The following is a 17,764-nucleotide window of genomic DNA, read 5'->3' on the forward strand; positions in this document are numbered from 1 at the left end:
TATATCAATGAAGTTGTCCTCGAACGTGTGTCCAGGATGCGTTTAAAAAAGGAATCCCATCCGTTACGGCGGCCAAATGAGCTGGACTTCCGTTGCAGCGCGTGCGCCAATGCCACGCCTCCTGCCGCGCCATCCTTTCTATCCCTAATGCAGTTGTCATCATTAGATATATAATATATATATCGCAGACACAGATATAGAGGTGATCGTATCGCTGGCAGCAACTATGCTAATCGCCGGGATGCCAAATCGAGTCAAGAACTCGTCTAACCAAGGCGACGCCATTTGCAGTTTCACACTTTTTTATTCGAACCAATTTTTATGGGCAGGCGTGCCAAATTTGTAAAAATGCGCCAGAGACAAGTGTAAAGCTGGCTGGCTGGCTGGATGGTTGGATGGTTGGATCGTTGGATGGCTGGCTCCTCTCATCGACAACCGACAACCGTAAGTTGTTACCATTGTTGCTTGTTGCCACCGCTTCAGGTTGTTGGCTTGCATAATCGTCAGGCAGTAAGGCATTCAGGCAGCCAGGCAGTTGCTGTCTCCATAATTTGTGCAATAAATCAAATGAATTTCACTCTGAAAAACAATCGAGAAACTATACAGGGCGATTGGAGCAGGGGCCAGTGGAGAGAAGGAGTGACTTCAAGGCAAGTCAGGCAATAATTATTAACCAAAATGCCTTGGCAACAATCAAAACCAAATCCAAAACCGAATATCCAAGCTCCAAAGACCAAAAAGCATATCAATAAAAGTCGCACACGCAAACAAGCGATTGACACGCAAAAACACATTTAAAATTGATTAGCCCGGTCAAGTTGAAACCGAAATCCGAATTCCGAAATCCAAAATATAAGGCCCCAAACTATAGTCTCTAGAAGATGTCTAGACACAGCTGAGAGGCCCGATGGATGGAAAAATGTAACCCTCTTCTGCCTATCGCGTGGTGTGACATTTGCCCCGCGGCCCGGGGCTTCAAAACATCTCCCAAAAGCCAACCACTCTTTTGGGGCTAATCTGCCTGTGTCGCGTGCTATAGGCCGGCAATCACAAAATTATATTTTAGCCAATCATTTTGTACATTAGTTAAAAGGAAAGTATTAGAAGGGATATTTACGATGGCAAACTTTTTAATACTCTATATATGTGTTAGAAATATTAAAGTACATTTGAGATATATATTTTTAATAATTATTATTTTAATAATATATTACACAATGTCTAGATGATGTCTAGTGGAACAATTTTTGGTAAAAAGAACTAAACCAAGTCTAGAACCTAACCAACATATTTTATAAAACTCATTATCAAATAGTACGACACTTTGTTATACCCCACTATAATTTATAGAGTATTTCTAACACGAAAAGTCTTTATAGCCTCTATCTAACTGATAAGCAAAAATGCCTAAGCCGCCGCGGGCATTCCGAAAATAACAAAATAAATGTATCTTATAGAATGTCTGCGCTTGCGTTTCACTCTCAATTTCTCGAGAGGATGGGATGGATGGATGGATCTTTGGATGGATGGATGGGTGATGGTTAGGTGTGGATTGGGGAAGGGGTAGGCATAATTATTGGGTCAGCGTGCGTCGTCATAACGGACGCATCGGGCCAAAAAGCAAAAGCCATAGCCCGGTCCGGTCCGGGCAAGGGCAAAACTAATTTCGGCCAGCCAGGCCCTCTTGCCGGCAATTTCCAGTAAAAGTCAAGCGCTCCGAAGAGAGTCAAAAACTTTATAACATTCTGTGGCATCCACATATATGATTTATGAGCATTGATCAATTTGATGGATATTTTTGGCAAAAGTCTGGCGATCGAACGATCGATCCGATCGGATCGATGTACCACCTTAAGGGCTTTCCGAAAAATGCTTAAACCAATTTTTACTTAAAACCCAAACTGGGCGAGCTTAATTAAACGGAATCTCTTCCTGTCCAGACCCCCAACTCTTCCGATCGCCAGCGATCTGGGTTCGCTCCTGGTGCCCTTTCTGCTCCACACTGTTCCACTCTGTGTTTTCCCTGGGTCCCCCGGATGGAGCTTCAATGGTGGTCGTCGCCCCAGAGACACGATAAACGCGTACAATTGTTTGCACTTAAGATTTTTACACATGATTCAGTAGCCAGAAGACCCCGAGTCTCGATCCTGGCAGTCATGTCTGCATATGTTGCACTGCCACTCGAAATCGAAATCAGAAGCCCGGGTTCAGAGTTTTGCCTTTACGGTTGATATATATGCTGAAAGGGTATAGCCGAATATTCATTGAGTTTGTTAGGTATTTTTAAATATATATCTTCTATTGGTAAGAGTCTTTTATATTTGAAATTTTAATTTCATTTTTTTTAGAGTATTTCTGACTGTCGTCTTTGTGGGTATCCCTTTCCTTCTGGTTGTTCTATCAGATGCAATATTTGCTAACGAATAAATTGGCATTTCACAAGTTGCCCCTGACAGACAGACGACTGCCTGGCTGGCTGGCTGGCCGGTTGCCTGGCAGATTTCCAGGCTGCCACTGCCACCAAACTGGTTGCCAGCCCGTCTCCTTCAAGTCCAGCTCAATTCATCCTGGCCAGCTCCTCAAGCTCCTCCAGCCTGGCAGCCCGGACCCAACATGCATTGCAATCATTTTTGTTGAATCTAAAATTGACGCATCTCGGCTATGACTTCGTCATTCTTCTTCTCGGTTCTTCAGCTCTTCAGCTGCTGCTGGTACTGCTGGTGGAGTGGCATGCCACTGGAATCGCAGAGGCAGCCCAACTACCGTGTTACGCGATGCTGGCTAAAATGGCCAGCGCGTCGCGCATTTTTCGACGACATCTGAATCTGATTAGAGGTAGAAGGCAACTCGTCGTCCTCAGCCTGATCCCCAGCCCTCGTCCGTCTGTCGCTTCAACTTGACGTTGGCTGATGGGCAGCCTCCACACAACCACCGAACCACTGCAGCCACCGATCGATCCACTGAGCCACCGGAGGCACCACTGCAACCGCAATTCGCAGGAACAGACATCGAGGGATCCTCCCTGCTATACAGTTGACTTTCAGGCAAAAAAAAAAGAGTGACTAGCACTTCCTGTCTTGAAATGTTACAATAAAATATGGCCTTTATTAAAATAATTCTTTATTTAAAATTTTTTTTTTAAATTTCAAGGTGAAGTATCTTAATAGTATTTTTTGTATGCCAGTTCACTCCACGGCTTAAATTGAAGACCTTTGCAAAGAGTTTTCATATTTAACCGAAAAAAAGAGTCTTTTTAAATAACGATTAAGTTACAAAAATTATTAAAACATTTTTCTTTCGTATTTATTTACAGTATTTCATATTTGAAATATTTCAAATAAAAGGAGTCTGAAATGTTCCTGTAATACTTCTGAAATATTTCTAAAATGTTTCAGAACCATTTTTTTGAATTCTAAACAGCTGATATTCACACACTTTAGATATGCTTCTGTAGTGTTTTTGAAACAATGAAAGATTTCAATTAAAAGATTTCTGAGGGGCTGAAATAAAATGAAATAAAAAATTAAAATCAAATAATAAATTAGGGAAAATCATTTTTTTGTATACTTTTGATTAATCTCAACAAATACTGGGTATTTACACCATGGTAGTTTTTTCTATTTTAAAACGATTGATGTTATTCCGTCTCCTTTTAATGAGATTTATCAAATATCTGCTTCGATGATCTCAAATAAATGGCACTTACTTTTGGGCTGGGGGCCTAAACCATAGTCTTCTTTTAAACCATAAATCGGACTTCATTGTCGTCGATATGAGTCGATTTGCCTTGAAATGGTCAATGATTTTTGCATCTTTTATTTTTTGGCAAAATTATTTATAAAGAAAACAAAATGCGAGAAAAGACAAAAGAAAAATGCAGAAATCTACTTTTGGTCGCCACGTTTTGCACTTTGCATAAATTGTGTGAAGTTGTGGCTCAAAAACCAAAATAAATACGAACCGAATTCGAATTCGTATGCCGGAGTCCTCGTATCCTGGACGGCCCATAATCGTGTCCTTGTACAACAAAAGCAATTGCTACTGTTCGCCGCATCGTGGGCCACATCATGTGGCATATATCATGTCGTTGAGTCGAGGCGTATTGGCCGTAGACATGGCCATTGCCACGCCCCAACGCCCTCGAAAATCCGCCCGAATCTGCGCCTGCGCACCACCACAGCAGAGCGTCTCGCAGCAGAAATTTGCATAAAATTATGCAAAATCATGCAATGCGCTTAGTGTTTGTTGTCTGTCTGTGGGCCCGAGTGCGCTTCGTTTTATGAATGGAATCGCCTGCAGATGAGGCTGAGATGGTGATGTGGATGTGGCTTTCGACGAGGATGAGGATGAGGATGAGGATCATCGAGCCAGTTTGCCTGCCTGCAACTTGTTGCCGCTGTTGTACATTAATGAAATTTGTTAGTATCACGACTTTTATGCCTGTTGCCTGCCAAGTCGGCTTTTGTTTCTCCAGTTGATTTTGATTTTCTCGGTTTGTGGCCGAGGTTTTGTTGGTTTCTTGTTTTTCAAAATTTGCATTACAATTCAAATATTTGCACATTTTTATGAAAGGTTTATGAAGCGATTATGCCATTTTTGGTAGGGCTTAGATTTGGCTGACTATTTGGCAGTTATTTTTTATGTTCGGACTTCAAACAGAAAGTAATTTGTTGATAAAACAGTTAAGAAGATGTTTAAGAAACTAATGCGTCAGAAAACTCAATTCTTTAGTTCCATAACTACAGTTCGTTCACCTCCAGCTATGTAAGTGTGAAAATGTCAGTCCTTTTCTTGAAGGATCTCATCCTAAACAATGACATTTTCAGAACTCCCACCAGTCCCTTTTTCTTTTCCACACTCCGTGTTTCATCTACAATCCAATTCCAGCACAAAGGCCGTGTCAATCAAAGTTTTTGTCACAATGTCTTGGCTCGACGCATTTAATCGCGATTTTTAACATATCGATCTGGGTTTTCGTCAGCCAGCCGTCGGGGGCACTCGAGGGGCGGCCTGGGAGCAGGGTTACCCAAACTGGGTAAACATTTAGCCAAACGATGATGCGTATCGGGATAGCGCTCTGGGATCTGGGATGTGCCCGATCTTGGATGTGTCTTTGGGGTGTTCCGTCAGCGGGCGAAACTGTTTTTGGTTTAAATGCTGACTTTTTCGGGGCTTATCGCATTACAAAATGAAATAAGACAGATGAAGGAAAACAGCAACTGCGCATATCTCTGCCACGATCATACCCACACAATGCGTGGAGTTTTCGGGATTGGGTCTGGGTCTGGGATTCGAGATTGGGTTTCGGTTTCTATCCGCACTCGCACTCGCACTCGCGAGTCTGTTTGATGTAATTTATGACAATTTATGCAGCGTTAATGTCGCTGGTCGCCTCGCTGATCGATGTCTGTCACTTCGATCGCGTTCTACGGATGCTGGTTGCTTATATAAACTGCCAGACCAGACCCAAGATTTTTATCGTGAGTCTCCACCCCAACCCCAACCCCAACCCTAGTGTCGCCCCCCGCCCCCCTAGTCGGCCAGCCTGTCTGTCTTTGGGGATCTCCACTGTATTTGGCACCGCCAGCACCGGGTCCGAGTTATGTTTATCAACGGCGGCTGTTGCATTTATAATTGATCTCCGATCGCCCGATTTGCATGATCTGCTGCGAACCAAAAGAGGCCAATCGATCGCATGTTTTATGGATGTCAAATACAATTGCTACAATATTCTAAGTGGTTCGCCCCGAGTTGCGCAAGTCCCTTTTTCTCCGGCCATATAAAATATGTACATTGTACAAATGAAATTGTTTATACCCGTATCCCCAGAAAAGACTGTCCGTCAAGCCCAAAGAGTAAAAAATATATTTAAAAAACAGCCAATGCCAAAATGAAAATCAAGTTGCTACCGCAGTGGGAGAAGGCTTATCGATCAAGGTACCGAATCGGGAATGCCCTTGTTTCTTTTTTATTTTGGACTTACAGATTCATTGAATAAACATTTTATTAAAAAAAAACTTTAAACCCTTTGCAGGTAGTCTATGAATTGATGCAAACTGAAGACGTCAATTTCCGTTTAAACATCACTGATTCAAGGAGAAATATCTTAAGAATCTTTTATACAATACGTGGATTAAGAAGAAGTCTGATAATTTACTAGTTACTTTGTTGTACTTTCCACATTAAGATATATATTAAAATTCTTTGAAAACTAATCACAATGCCGGGTCGTAACTGAATATCAAGGGTATTTAGCAAAAAATTTGTGTTGCTGGCATATATAATTTATGCACTGAACGTTTTGGTTGGCAGCTCAAATAAGGGCATGTCTGGCCAGTGGCCATCGGCAGCGAAACGGCGACAACAGCAACAGCAACAGCAGCAGCAGCAGCAACAGCAGCAGCAGCAGCAACTGCAACTGCAACGGCAACAACCAGGACATGCTTGCCATGCATGCAGCAATGCGGCAGCTCTTGGCCTTCAATTAAACAGCAACAACAGCAACCATATAAAATACAATAAATAACTGCCCGGACCGGAGCAAATGAAGAGATATAAACCAAGTCCAGCCCCCCGCGGCCTCCCACTTGGTTTCAATGCACTTAAAACAAAATATTACTCATATATATGAACTAAAAATTATATAAAATTTATTGCTAAACCTCGAAGAGCTAAAGAGGGGCTTGCAATTCTTTTTCTCTAAGTTTCGAAGGATATTCCTATTTTTTTAAAGTGTATGTCCCTGCTGCATACGCAAAACGCATATGAGAAGGCCAAATGAAAATAAAAGACAGGCCGAGAAAAGAATGAAAACCGTGGCCAGAAAACGCCCCAAAACGTACAATCACAGCCATCCAAAGCTGTTGTTGCTGCGTTTTCGCACGCACCGCAAAAATGGGGGCTGCGGCGAAAGGGGCGGCCTGCCACGGGTTGGCCAGTGGGCGTGGCGGCAAGGGCGAGGGCAGCACAGGCGTTCGCAACGATCCGCGATCGCTGGTGAAAAATTCCGTTTGTGACAATGATAAAATAGTTTAACCTCGGCAAGAATCGCGTTTTGAATTTGAAATGCGATTTTTGTGGTTGTGTTTTATTTTTTTGACTACGTTTTTGGTGTTTCGTTTCAAAAATTTATATGTTGCTGACAATTGACGGACTGCCGTGCTTGGGGCTACTGTAGTCTTTCTTGGTCCCAGAAATGGAGGAGACTTCTGAGGCGGAGGCGGCTAAGGAATTGGTTGGGTGTTGCTGCCTCTCGACATTATTTGGTGACAGTTCTGGTGACGATGCCGCATCGTCGTTGCTGAAGTTTCCCCGTATTTTATTTTTTTTTGGGTCGTCTGTTGAGTACAGAAACTTTCCTGAAAAATAGAAAGGTGCCTAAGAAAAGAAAACAGGAGGTGTTGACAATGTTTTGTTTTAGACAAGAAACGACGGTGTGAGTGGAATTTCGATTTATTATAACCGAGCTCTTTTCTTTCACATCCTTTTCCAAATTAAGGTTATTTGTTCATAAAAAATGTATTTAAAATTTACGGGTTCGAGTTTCACAGATTAAAACCTTTTTGAAGTTCTTGAACAATTTATACATTTTATTACGTAAATATAATTTAACTTTGAAATAGTTTGGCGGCGTATCTAAAATTTGAAACAAATTTCATATTATATTTCATTTTATATGAAAACAAAAACTTATAAAGTTAAAACAACACTTATAAATGAAAAAAACACTTTTACCTTATAATACTTTCTAATAATATTACCCATAATATTATATTTTAAAATTTTAATATTTATTATTCTATAAAGATTTATGAAGCTTTGTTTAAGCTTCATTTGTTCTTAAAAAAATAAAAGCTGTAAAAAAATATACCTATTAAAAATCTTTTAAATTTTAAAAGAACTCTATAGGCTTGCTAACTGCATCTATCCAGCCACCTATGCCACCCCGTAGATGGCATGACTATCTACGTGCCTTAATCGCCTGGATTGTGCATCTGGCCGGTGAGTGAATCCCAGATTGCCGCCACAAGACCAGTAGCCCTAAGCCCAGTCGCAGTGGCAGTGGCAGAGGCAGAAACGCTGAAAACAAGTAGCGCATCGTAAGCTGCAAACATATTTTGACTACGAAATCAGAATGGCGATGGGGACAATGCAAACGGCACGGCGACAATATAAATAAAATAATTGCTGACATAAATAAATTCAAAACTCTTGTAGACAGCTTTTTTATTCACTTATTTCTTTGTGTTTTGGTCTTTTGAGTTGTGCGTGGAACAGTTTGTTATTTTTTCATATAAATTGTTTTTTTTTTGCCTCCATGACGGGCTGTGGCTGCCTTGGCATTATGTGCGCAAATTTTTAATGACATTTTGCATGCTCATGTCGCGACTGCGACGGAACCGAAATGCAGGCAGCTCTCCTAGGCTTTCATTGTCGCCGAAACGCCAAAACGCCGAATCGAAAACGAAAGACTTAAGACACGAACTTGCCACGCAGTCAGGGTGAGCTGCATTTTTTTTGCACAACGTGTACGTTTTTTCGGTTGAGTGTGGAGTGTTGTACGCGTGTTTCGGGACAAATTCTATTTTTATAAACAATTTAAATTCAGGCAATTGTCAGGGTGTGTTCGAAGCTCGACGACAGCAACAACGAGAAAATTGTGTCTGCATTTTTCGCGCCTGCTCTTGTGGCAAATTGACAACAATTGCTGTTATTAGCCAAGTACTCGGAGTGCCGGAGAGCTCTGATTTATGCAGCTGGAATGTCTGTCAAGGGCGTGGACACCCGATATCGCCGTCGTGGCGAGTGAGACACGAAATACTTCCGCTTTTTAATTGACTTCTAAGCGAGAGACGCCCTTCTCAAAGGCTTCAGTTTTTGAGAATCTTCCTTGTCCTCATGAATATTAATCGGAGGCAGGGCAACCGAGATAAAATTGAAAATAAAATTAACTTAATTCCATCCTACAATGTTTGCACACCATTCACACATTAGGTTGGGGATTAACACCTGGGAGGGGGAGTCCTTATCAGGGTGCCATCTTCTGGGATAGAAATTTTGATCCTCAATTTGTTGACTTTGCCGCCGTCTTGCCACATTCTTCCCCATATCAGCTGCTTAATTCCTCGATCTAAGCCTAATCAGGGAATCAGCGTCAAATGTTGTGAGCTTGATGGCTGTCGTAAAATTTGGACGTAAGTAGGGGAGAATAGCACCTTGTGGAGGAAGCCTCTAGCCACTTTAATGGCAATCGTAAAATGGCAACAAGCTCTGGTCCAAATTAATGACTATGTGTGGGTTATTGTCGTGGAAGGAGGATCGGAATGGGAAAAAAGCAAAGGGCTCACCAAAGGAAGTAATGAATCAATTAAATAGGCAGCATCAATGAGACGCCGTTAAAGTCAAGGAAGAAAACTCTCCCAAATGTGATTAGCGCTGGATGAGAGTTCCTTCAACCTGCTCCACGTATAATTTCTTTAGGCGTACGAGAGTGTCTGCCCAAAAGTAATTCCCCCATGATTCGCTGAGCATTCGAAATTGCCTTCGTTATATGCGCCAATTAGACAATAACTAATGAATTTATTGTGTGAGTCGTGGTTGTCGGCAAATACTCTAGTATCTGTGTGTGTAAATAGAGTAGATTATAATTGCATGTCAGCTAGCCAGGCTGATGAGTTTTCTCACCATGTCTGGGACGGCTGCTCCTCCCCCTCCCACACTTGCATGTATCTGGGCAATTAAATATCTCTTTTTGCGAGCCAACTTATTTTTTAGCCGATTACTATATTTATCCGGGTATCCGGGCATTACAAGAAGCCGAACAAATTAAAAGGAATGCAAAATATTTATTGTTTATGATCGTTTACCATAAATCGGACAGAAAAGAAAAAAAGAGCCGACCATAAATATTTGTCGATTTGATTGAGTGTTGACAGCCGACAAATTGCCAAAAAAAAAGCGGCAAGGAAAAATATATTGTTATTATTGAATTGACCAATTAGCAAGCCCCGAGCTTGGAAATTTTTACTATGATTCCCCTCCCGCCTGGGCCCCCAGCCCCCACTATATATATTTCTCCCAGATGGTGGTTTTGTGTTCTTGTAGTTGGGTTGGAGCATGAGCGTGAGCGGGTTTTCTAATTCGCCCCCAAAAAACAGACGCAATTTTTTAGTGGCTTTGTTTTTGGTTTTCCTCCTGTCCAATTCAATCACGTGCAGTGCTCGACAATAGATTCTCTGTCGTTAAACCTGTGAGCAGTTAACGATATTTTGTTTTCTGTCCCTCCCGCCTTAGCTGCAGGTGCAAACTGTACTCTAAGCCATGTTAATATGGCCGCCATGGCGGGGAGTTGGCTCTGATTGTGGCCACTGTGGTTGTTTTGGCTTTTTTGTTGTAACCACGAGTGCGACGAAGAGCAATAAAAACAAAGCGAACGGCCAGCAGCATTATACAATGTGGTTGTACAGTCAAATCGGACATAATGGGCTACAAATATTTTGCATTTAATTTCAAAGTTCAAAGGCTTGTATTTATTTTATTTACATTAATTATAACAAATTTGTTAAAAAAAACTGGGGAACAAATGTGTTGAATGTTTAAAAACTTGTTTAAGAGCCTTGCTGACAGAATGTTTGAAAGAAAAGTATTAAATGTTGAATATTTATATAAATATTTACATTTATTGCCGTTATCCGAAACTGGTATTGTTTTTATTTATTATTTTTTTAACATATTTTATAAAATTACTTACAACTTCCTTCGTGATTAATTTTATTTGGAATAATGGCTTATTGTTGTCGACAATTTTTGGGAATGGATATGATATTGTATCTGTTATACAGTTCCACATTAAACAGTTTTCACTGTATTTATGGGAAAAGCACCAAAAGCCGCCAAACACACACTATTGCAGAGTGGGGAGGCAGTCAGTGAACTCATATGGCCGCCGCACGAATAACGTTTCGTGACAACCGCCAACAACAATTGAAGGTTGAAGTTACACAGCTAGTGCGTGTGTGCCAGTGTGTGTGTACTGTAGTTGGGAGTGTGTGCGAGCAACGCCATTCGGGCGTACCACAAAATTATATATATATTTGTATACATAAAAATGAAACGGAGGCCACGCAGCAATCGCAATTGGCCCCATCCAACAACCATCCATCCATCCGTTCACCCACTCCACCCACAAGCCGCACCACGCCACCCTACCCGCGTTCATCTTGGTTTTTGTTTTGCTGCCACAGCTGGTGCAACTAGCTTTAGGTGTATGCCTTATTATTAACATTATTAAGGGGCAGACGTGGGTGGGTGGGGGACTTCGTTTTCAATGCCTTCGTTTTGATTGAGGAAATCGGTTGTCGCATTGAAAATTCAGTGAAATTTTCGAATTGGTTAAGGCCAAATGGACGTCATTTGTATGCGAGTAGTGCCCGTTTACTCTGTGGTCTCATATATTTAGACTTTAATTGTAGCGAGAAAGGGGTTAAGAGCTGGAGAATGGCAGGTTCTTCGATAAAGGAGATTCTGAAAAGTGAAGTCTTTGAATTCAAAGTTTTTAAAAACGAAAAGGCAATAAGTATTAGTATCTAGAATATCAACGATCATGACATTTCTGGTTAATAATAAACCCAATTGTTAAATGGCACATCTATATATTTCGAATATTAATGATCTAATATTCTCAGTCTGAATTTCTCAATTTAATGGTAAATATTTAAATGAAAACAAAAGACTTAGGCAACGAACTTGTTATCGATAGACGTTTTTGATGTTTCTGCTTAAACCGCATATTTAGAGCAGCAGTTGAGCAACGAACTTGTTTGTCATCGGACTGATTTTGTTGATCAACTGCAGCGGGGACCCTGATTAGCCAGGTGGCCCCTCCCCGGCACCAGGGATTGAACCAAAGGGGATCCCATCCAATTCGATCCGTTTCGAGCCGATCCCGCCGAGATGTCTGTCAACGCAGACGCTAAATGCGGGGGCCATAAAATTAGTCGATGCTGTTGGCTGCCGTTTTTTATGGCGTTTCTTCTACGATTTTATAACGCAGCCTCTTTTGTTTGTTTCAAGAGCGTGTGATTGTGTGTGTGTGCTGGTATGTCAGGTCGTTTCCTTCGACAATATTTTCAAATTAACAACATTAAGAGAGACCTTTTAATTAAGTTTCTTCTGTGTCGCTCTGGCATTGGGAAACTTTATCGATTTTGTCCGCTGATTGGCCCTCCACCGCTCGGGTTCGGTTTTCGGCTCGGTTCGACTCGACTCAGTTTTTGGAGACACACATGTGAAAGCTTTCTGTTACAAATCGGCCAAAATGACCATCAGGTGCCGGGCCAGACCGTCTTAACTGCCTTTTTAGCTTTCGCTCGTTATCGGTCTGACCTCTTCTGTGGGTTTGGTCATTTTAATGGCGCACAACCAAAAAACCAAAAATCGTTCCCATGATTGTCGCCAAAGTGTTTTCGATTCATTCATTGGCTACGTGATTGTTGTTGTCCCTGCCGCTTTTTGACTATTTTTGTTGCTTTCTTGTACCCATGCTCTGCTACAAAAAGTGGCCAACAACAGAAAGAGGAATACTTTCCTGATACTCATCAAGTTATCCATCAAGTATTGCCACCACAGTTCACTGTTTGTCTCGTTCACTCCCCTGCCCCGAAAACAAATCCCCCATCAGGTAAATATTCTCCGTGGATGTGTGTTAGGCGCTTAAAGCTTTTTAAGGGTTTTTAAGATTTTTATCTAACAAACTCGCTGTGCATACTTAATTATGTATTTTGAAATGTGAGACAGGTTGGCAAGGCACCGGACCCGGTATCTCGCTACGTATGTATATTAAGGTACGGAGCGGCAGCAACTATTTCTGAAGTCTGGGACCTGGGACCCGCGCTACTGGCGTTGACAACTCGGTGGGGATAGCAGGTGCAGTACAGTTTCGAGATCGACCTAAAGATTCGATGTGATTTTTTTCAAAAGGTGAGAGAATGTCAGAAGGTAAAGGGCAGAGATCCACCTAGAGACATAGTACGTTCCTATGGTAGGCAACTAGTATTCTATTATTAAACGTTTTAAGAGAAACAATAACTTTTCGCCAAGTCTCATATGCCTTTTGCGTTATTGTCGTATCATCCTCAACTTCTTATTTGAATGCAACAATGTACAATGATTAAAAACCTTGAATAATTCCATTTACTTATCGTGGCCATCGCTGGAGCCTTTTTTCTTTCTGTAGCTCCATTTATAAGTTAATTTACCATATTCAGGCCACTGCAGTTGGCAGAAAGAGGACTTCCCCACTGCGTATGCGTAATGCATATAATTTGTAACCGAACCTTAAAAATATACAAAAAAAAAAACAAAGAGCAAACCTTGGGGCATTCAAATAAAGTTGTGAAGTAGCGCTGGCGTATAAATAACCGACACTTGAGCAGCGCAGGGCATTTGCGATTCTATTGATTAAAATCAAAAATGAAAAAATGGAATTTATACATCTCCATGTAACATTCGAATGTTAGCCAGAAGCGAGGGAGATGCCGGCCCGATACCGGGCCATAACTATGTGCCAGACCATTTCATTTTTCAACAATTGGCCAAAACTACGCCTCAATAACCAAAACGGGGCGTGTGCTGCCACAAAAGTAATGAGCAGTTGGCCACGCGCGCTCCGAGAGGGAGAAAAGGGGCAAAAAGGCATTGCCCCTCCGGCGAAATCAGAAGGATGCAGCGAGAAGAGGAGCCGGACTCGCTGCAATGGGCTGCACTCGGGTCTATAATTATAATTGAAATAAATTGATTTATTTGCTCAATATCGAACTCGCAGGCGACTCCGCTTCGACTCCGGCCCGAGCTCTATGCCAAAACGCATAAAGCCATAAAGAAAAATGGCAACAATACAATTCATGGCAATTCTCCGCTCGGAGTTGTTGTGCATGATCGTGTATAGGTGCTTAATTGTTGTTATTGGTTTTTGGTTTTTCGTTTAGGTCGGGCCAAAACAAAAACAAAACCAGCTACGAAAAATATGTGTGCCGCTGGCCAAAGTCCGGGCCCCAAAGAGCCCAACTGCAATGACGATGACGACGTCGATAAGGTCATGAGCAAGTGTCATTGCAGCGCATAAATTATGACAAGGGGTAAGGATTGCAAAATAAATAAACCTGGCACAGGTTGTCTACAACGTATGCGGAAATTTTGAATAAGTTGAAAATAGATGGCAATGGATGGGAGGTTGTTTTTGGAAGATATACCAACCCATTAATAGTTGTTGCAGAAAAACCTTACATACTAATAGCCTAAGGAAATTTTGGGAAACAGTCAACGTATGTCTTAAAAAAAAGATCATCTTTATTACAGTTTAATGAAAAACCTCTTCAAAATTCATGTTAGAAGCCACACACTAAACGCTTTGTTTGGCTTAGGCGCCATCGCCGCTTGAACGGCCATTATGTCTTATCATTAAAATATTTTTACGCCGCTTTAAATTATTATACAAAGAGGTACAAACAACAGGAAAATATGAAACGTTTGCTGGCTACTGTTAAATGAGCACGTTGTGCCTGGTCAGTCGCGTCCGTGTCCGGGGCACTCCTCTTTGGATCTTTGGGGCTGCCTTCTAACAACACTTACAAGTGATGGAACTACATAATCTAAAAGCAGAAGCGACCGCATCAGCGGCAGCACCAGCAATAATAAAATTGAAACTGATCGCATTTCAGAATGCTCGGCACGTCGCGCAGTTTATTAAAATAACTTGGCTAGAGGGACGCACAGGAATGGACGGATCCGAGGGATCTCTGGGGGGAACCATCACCTGCTATGGGTAAAGAAAAATTAGTTTAATCATAAAAATGCTCGACATCGACAGCAAAAGTAGAAGCAGAAGCAGACGCAGAAGCCCAAGTAGCCAGCTCAGACAACTCTTTGGGGGCAGCTACCTGTTTTGAGCAAGAAGATGACTTCAATTAAAAGCTTTTAACAATATCACGTACGGCGAATCGCGGGGGGCGGCAGTGCGGAGAGGGGCCAGTGGTCCGAGTCTGATTACATCACAGTCCTGTGGCGGTCTCAATGAATGAGTCTCCTGGTTTTTTTGCTTTCATTTTTTTGTATTTTTTGCTTTTTGGGTCGGTTATCAGGTGTAAAGCATCGCGCTTAAAGCGGTTTCAATGAAAACGCGTTTGTGTCCGAAGTCTTTTGATTTCCACCACATCTCTGGAGGATAGTGGAGTCACCGATAGGATCGCCGACTGAGAGTTGCACGTGCTACAGCCACCCCCGGTCGCCTCGAGATCAAAGCGGGTTATCCCTTGTCCAGAAAGAGAAACAGAAAAAACTGCAAGAGCTGACCATGTCACGTCAGGGCGTCAACTCTTTGTCGGCACAAGGCCTTTTCCGCAGCTCCTGTCACCGCCAGCCAAAGTTAATAACAATAACAGTAACAGTATAAACGATTCCACCAGCAGTCACAAAAGCCAATACGCTTTTGGTCAACGCTTCGCGTCGATTATAAAAATTTCATGTATGTCTTATGGGCGATTTGCGATTTTTGTGCAATTTGCGACGTCAATTTTTTGTGTGCTCGGCCCTCCAGTGGCGCGTGCGACTTACGCAATAAAAATCTTCGTTTATGTTTCAATTAAAATTCATTGTCCAAGCATAATAACAAAGTCTGGAATTATGTAATTGCGGCTGAAATTTCGAGGGCATTCTGCTAGTAAGAGAGTTATTAAAATTAAATGATAAGTATGAAAACAAGAATGAAAGAAACTCCCTTTCGAGTTTGCAATTTTTATGGCAGCCTTGCCATAAACTCACCACGAATTCCACCCCCTGTGGGCAGATGGTTCATGTACAGGCTAAGGCAGACTAATGGGGTTGAAAGGGTTCACTTCCGCTTCCTATAAGACTTTAAAGCCACTAAGAACATGAGAGGGCATAAAAACAATTGGAAGAGTTGATTGGCCTTTGATGTGTCGGGAGGCATTTGGTCGAGGAAAAAAGTGTCAGTCGGGAAATGTGTGCCACTGTTTTTGTCGCTAATGATATGCACCCTTTTGGGCTGCCGAGGCCGCGACCCCTCAAATGCGATGGATATCGTTTGACGCATTCGTTTATTTTTTTGCTGTTTTTCGAAGGAAACCCACATGCGTGCCGTAGTTGTGCCATAGTTTTGGGTTCTGTTTGAAGTCCTCACCTGGGCACAGGAAGAGGAATACGAATAGGAAGAGGCCGAGGCCGAGGCCGAGAACGCGTTGCCCTTTTGACTGCATTATGCAAATGCGCCTTGAAAGAGATTTTTATTGACATATGTTTCTGGCTTTTTGTTGGGACGGAGCTGGTCCGCTTGTATATGTGTATCGCCTGGTTTCCTGTCGCCACTTTGGTGGGTGTGAACAGAGTTTTAATTTTCATACATTTTCCAGCGATACTTCTTGGGCTGGGCTGGGCTTAGGTTGCACTCGGATTGGGTTGCGGCTGAAAGTGAGAGCACAGCACACACAAAAGTGAAGTTTATGGAGATTTGACGCCTTAATGAATTATTTATTTTTCTAGTTTTTCCATTTGCTTGACTTTTCCAATAAATCGAAACGATAATCGAAATCATGGAACTTGGAAGATCTTGAAAGTGAGTTGGGTTTTCGGGTTTGAAAGTTTTGGATATATTTTATGATGCTTTTATGATTAGTCGTTATGATCTATATTGAATATATAACTATGTATTTATTTGTTTTTTATTAAACCAGTTTAGGACTACAGGCTAGTCTTTATGACTTTAAAAGAAAGTAGATTGGAGACACTGTCTTATATAATAAGCTGAGCTCGCTAAAATTTCTGGATGTTTTTTGTAAGGCTTTTAAGTAATTCTTTAAATCCCTGTTTAATCTGCTAAGCGATTACCAACTTAACTACTTAACAAGCGTTGAAAGCATCGTTTACCCCACAAACGAAAAAAATGTCCAGGTGTTGCAACACTTTTTTCATACCTCCTCTATGCTATTGCCAATAATTCACGACCCTGACGGGTTCGCCCTGCCTATGGGACGTGTCACAGCGCCGCAAAGATAAATTAGTTAATAAATAAAAAAAGGGAAAAATGCTAACTAATTTGCATATTTGCCCTTTGCGCGGCCTCATTGACAGTTGGGCGCCGGGAGATCGCTTCACTGCCAAAAGCCAATGAGGCGCACCGAGAATGCATTTAAACCCAAAGAGTGACTGGCCCGTTTCCACCATGTTACCCCTTCGACAACAATTGCCATTTTGTGCCCGGCTTGCTTTTTTTCGGCTGTGTATTTTTTGGCGGGACGCGGAAATTTTCTATTTTCGGTTGAGCTAATTTGCATATGACAGCAAGGATGTGTTCGGTGCGTGTGTGTATTGGAATTTGGCAAACTCACGGTCTGGCTGTGGGGTGCCGGCTTGTAGGTAGCGAAAGTGAAAGGATCCGAAAGGATAAGCGCCCTGATTGCAATACCCAGAGACTTTTAACGGTCGCTTCATGCAAAATCGCAAAAAATTGAAATTGCAGAGCGCGCCGAAGAAAATAAAAAAATGATAAATGGGTTGGTTGCATCCACGGGGAGACTACAATTCGCATTTGCCTATATGCAATTTGCCTACGTGAGCGATATAGTTGACCTTGCCAAAAATAAAGACGGGAAATAAAGGGTTGCTCAAGGGTTGTCTTCTGCGGCGGTCTTCTTCAGCTCGTCCTCCGTCTAGCCCTTCTTAGGAGCCTCCTCAGGAGTTGTCTGTTTTTTTG

The sequence above is a fragment of the Drosophila ananassae genome, chromosome 2R (assembly GCF_017639315.1).
Source record: "Drosophila ananassae strain 14024-0371.13 chromosome 2R, ASM1763931v2, whole genome shotgun sequence".
NCBI classification, from domain to species: Eukaryota; Metazoa; Arthropoda; class Insecta; order Diptera; family Drosophilidae; genus Drosophila; species Drosophila ananassae.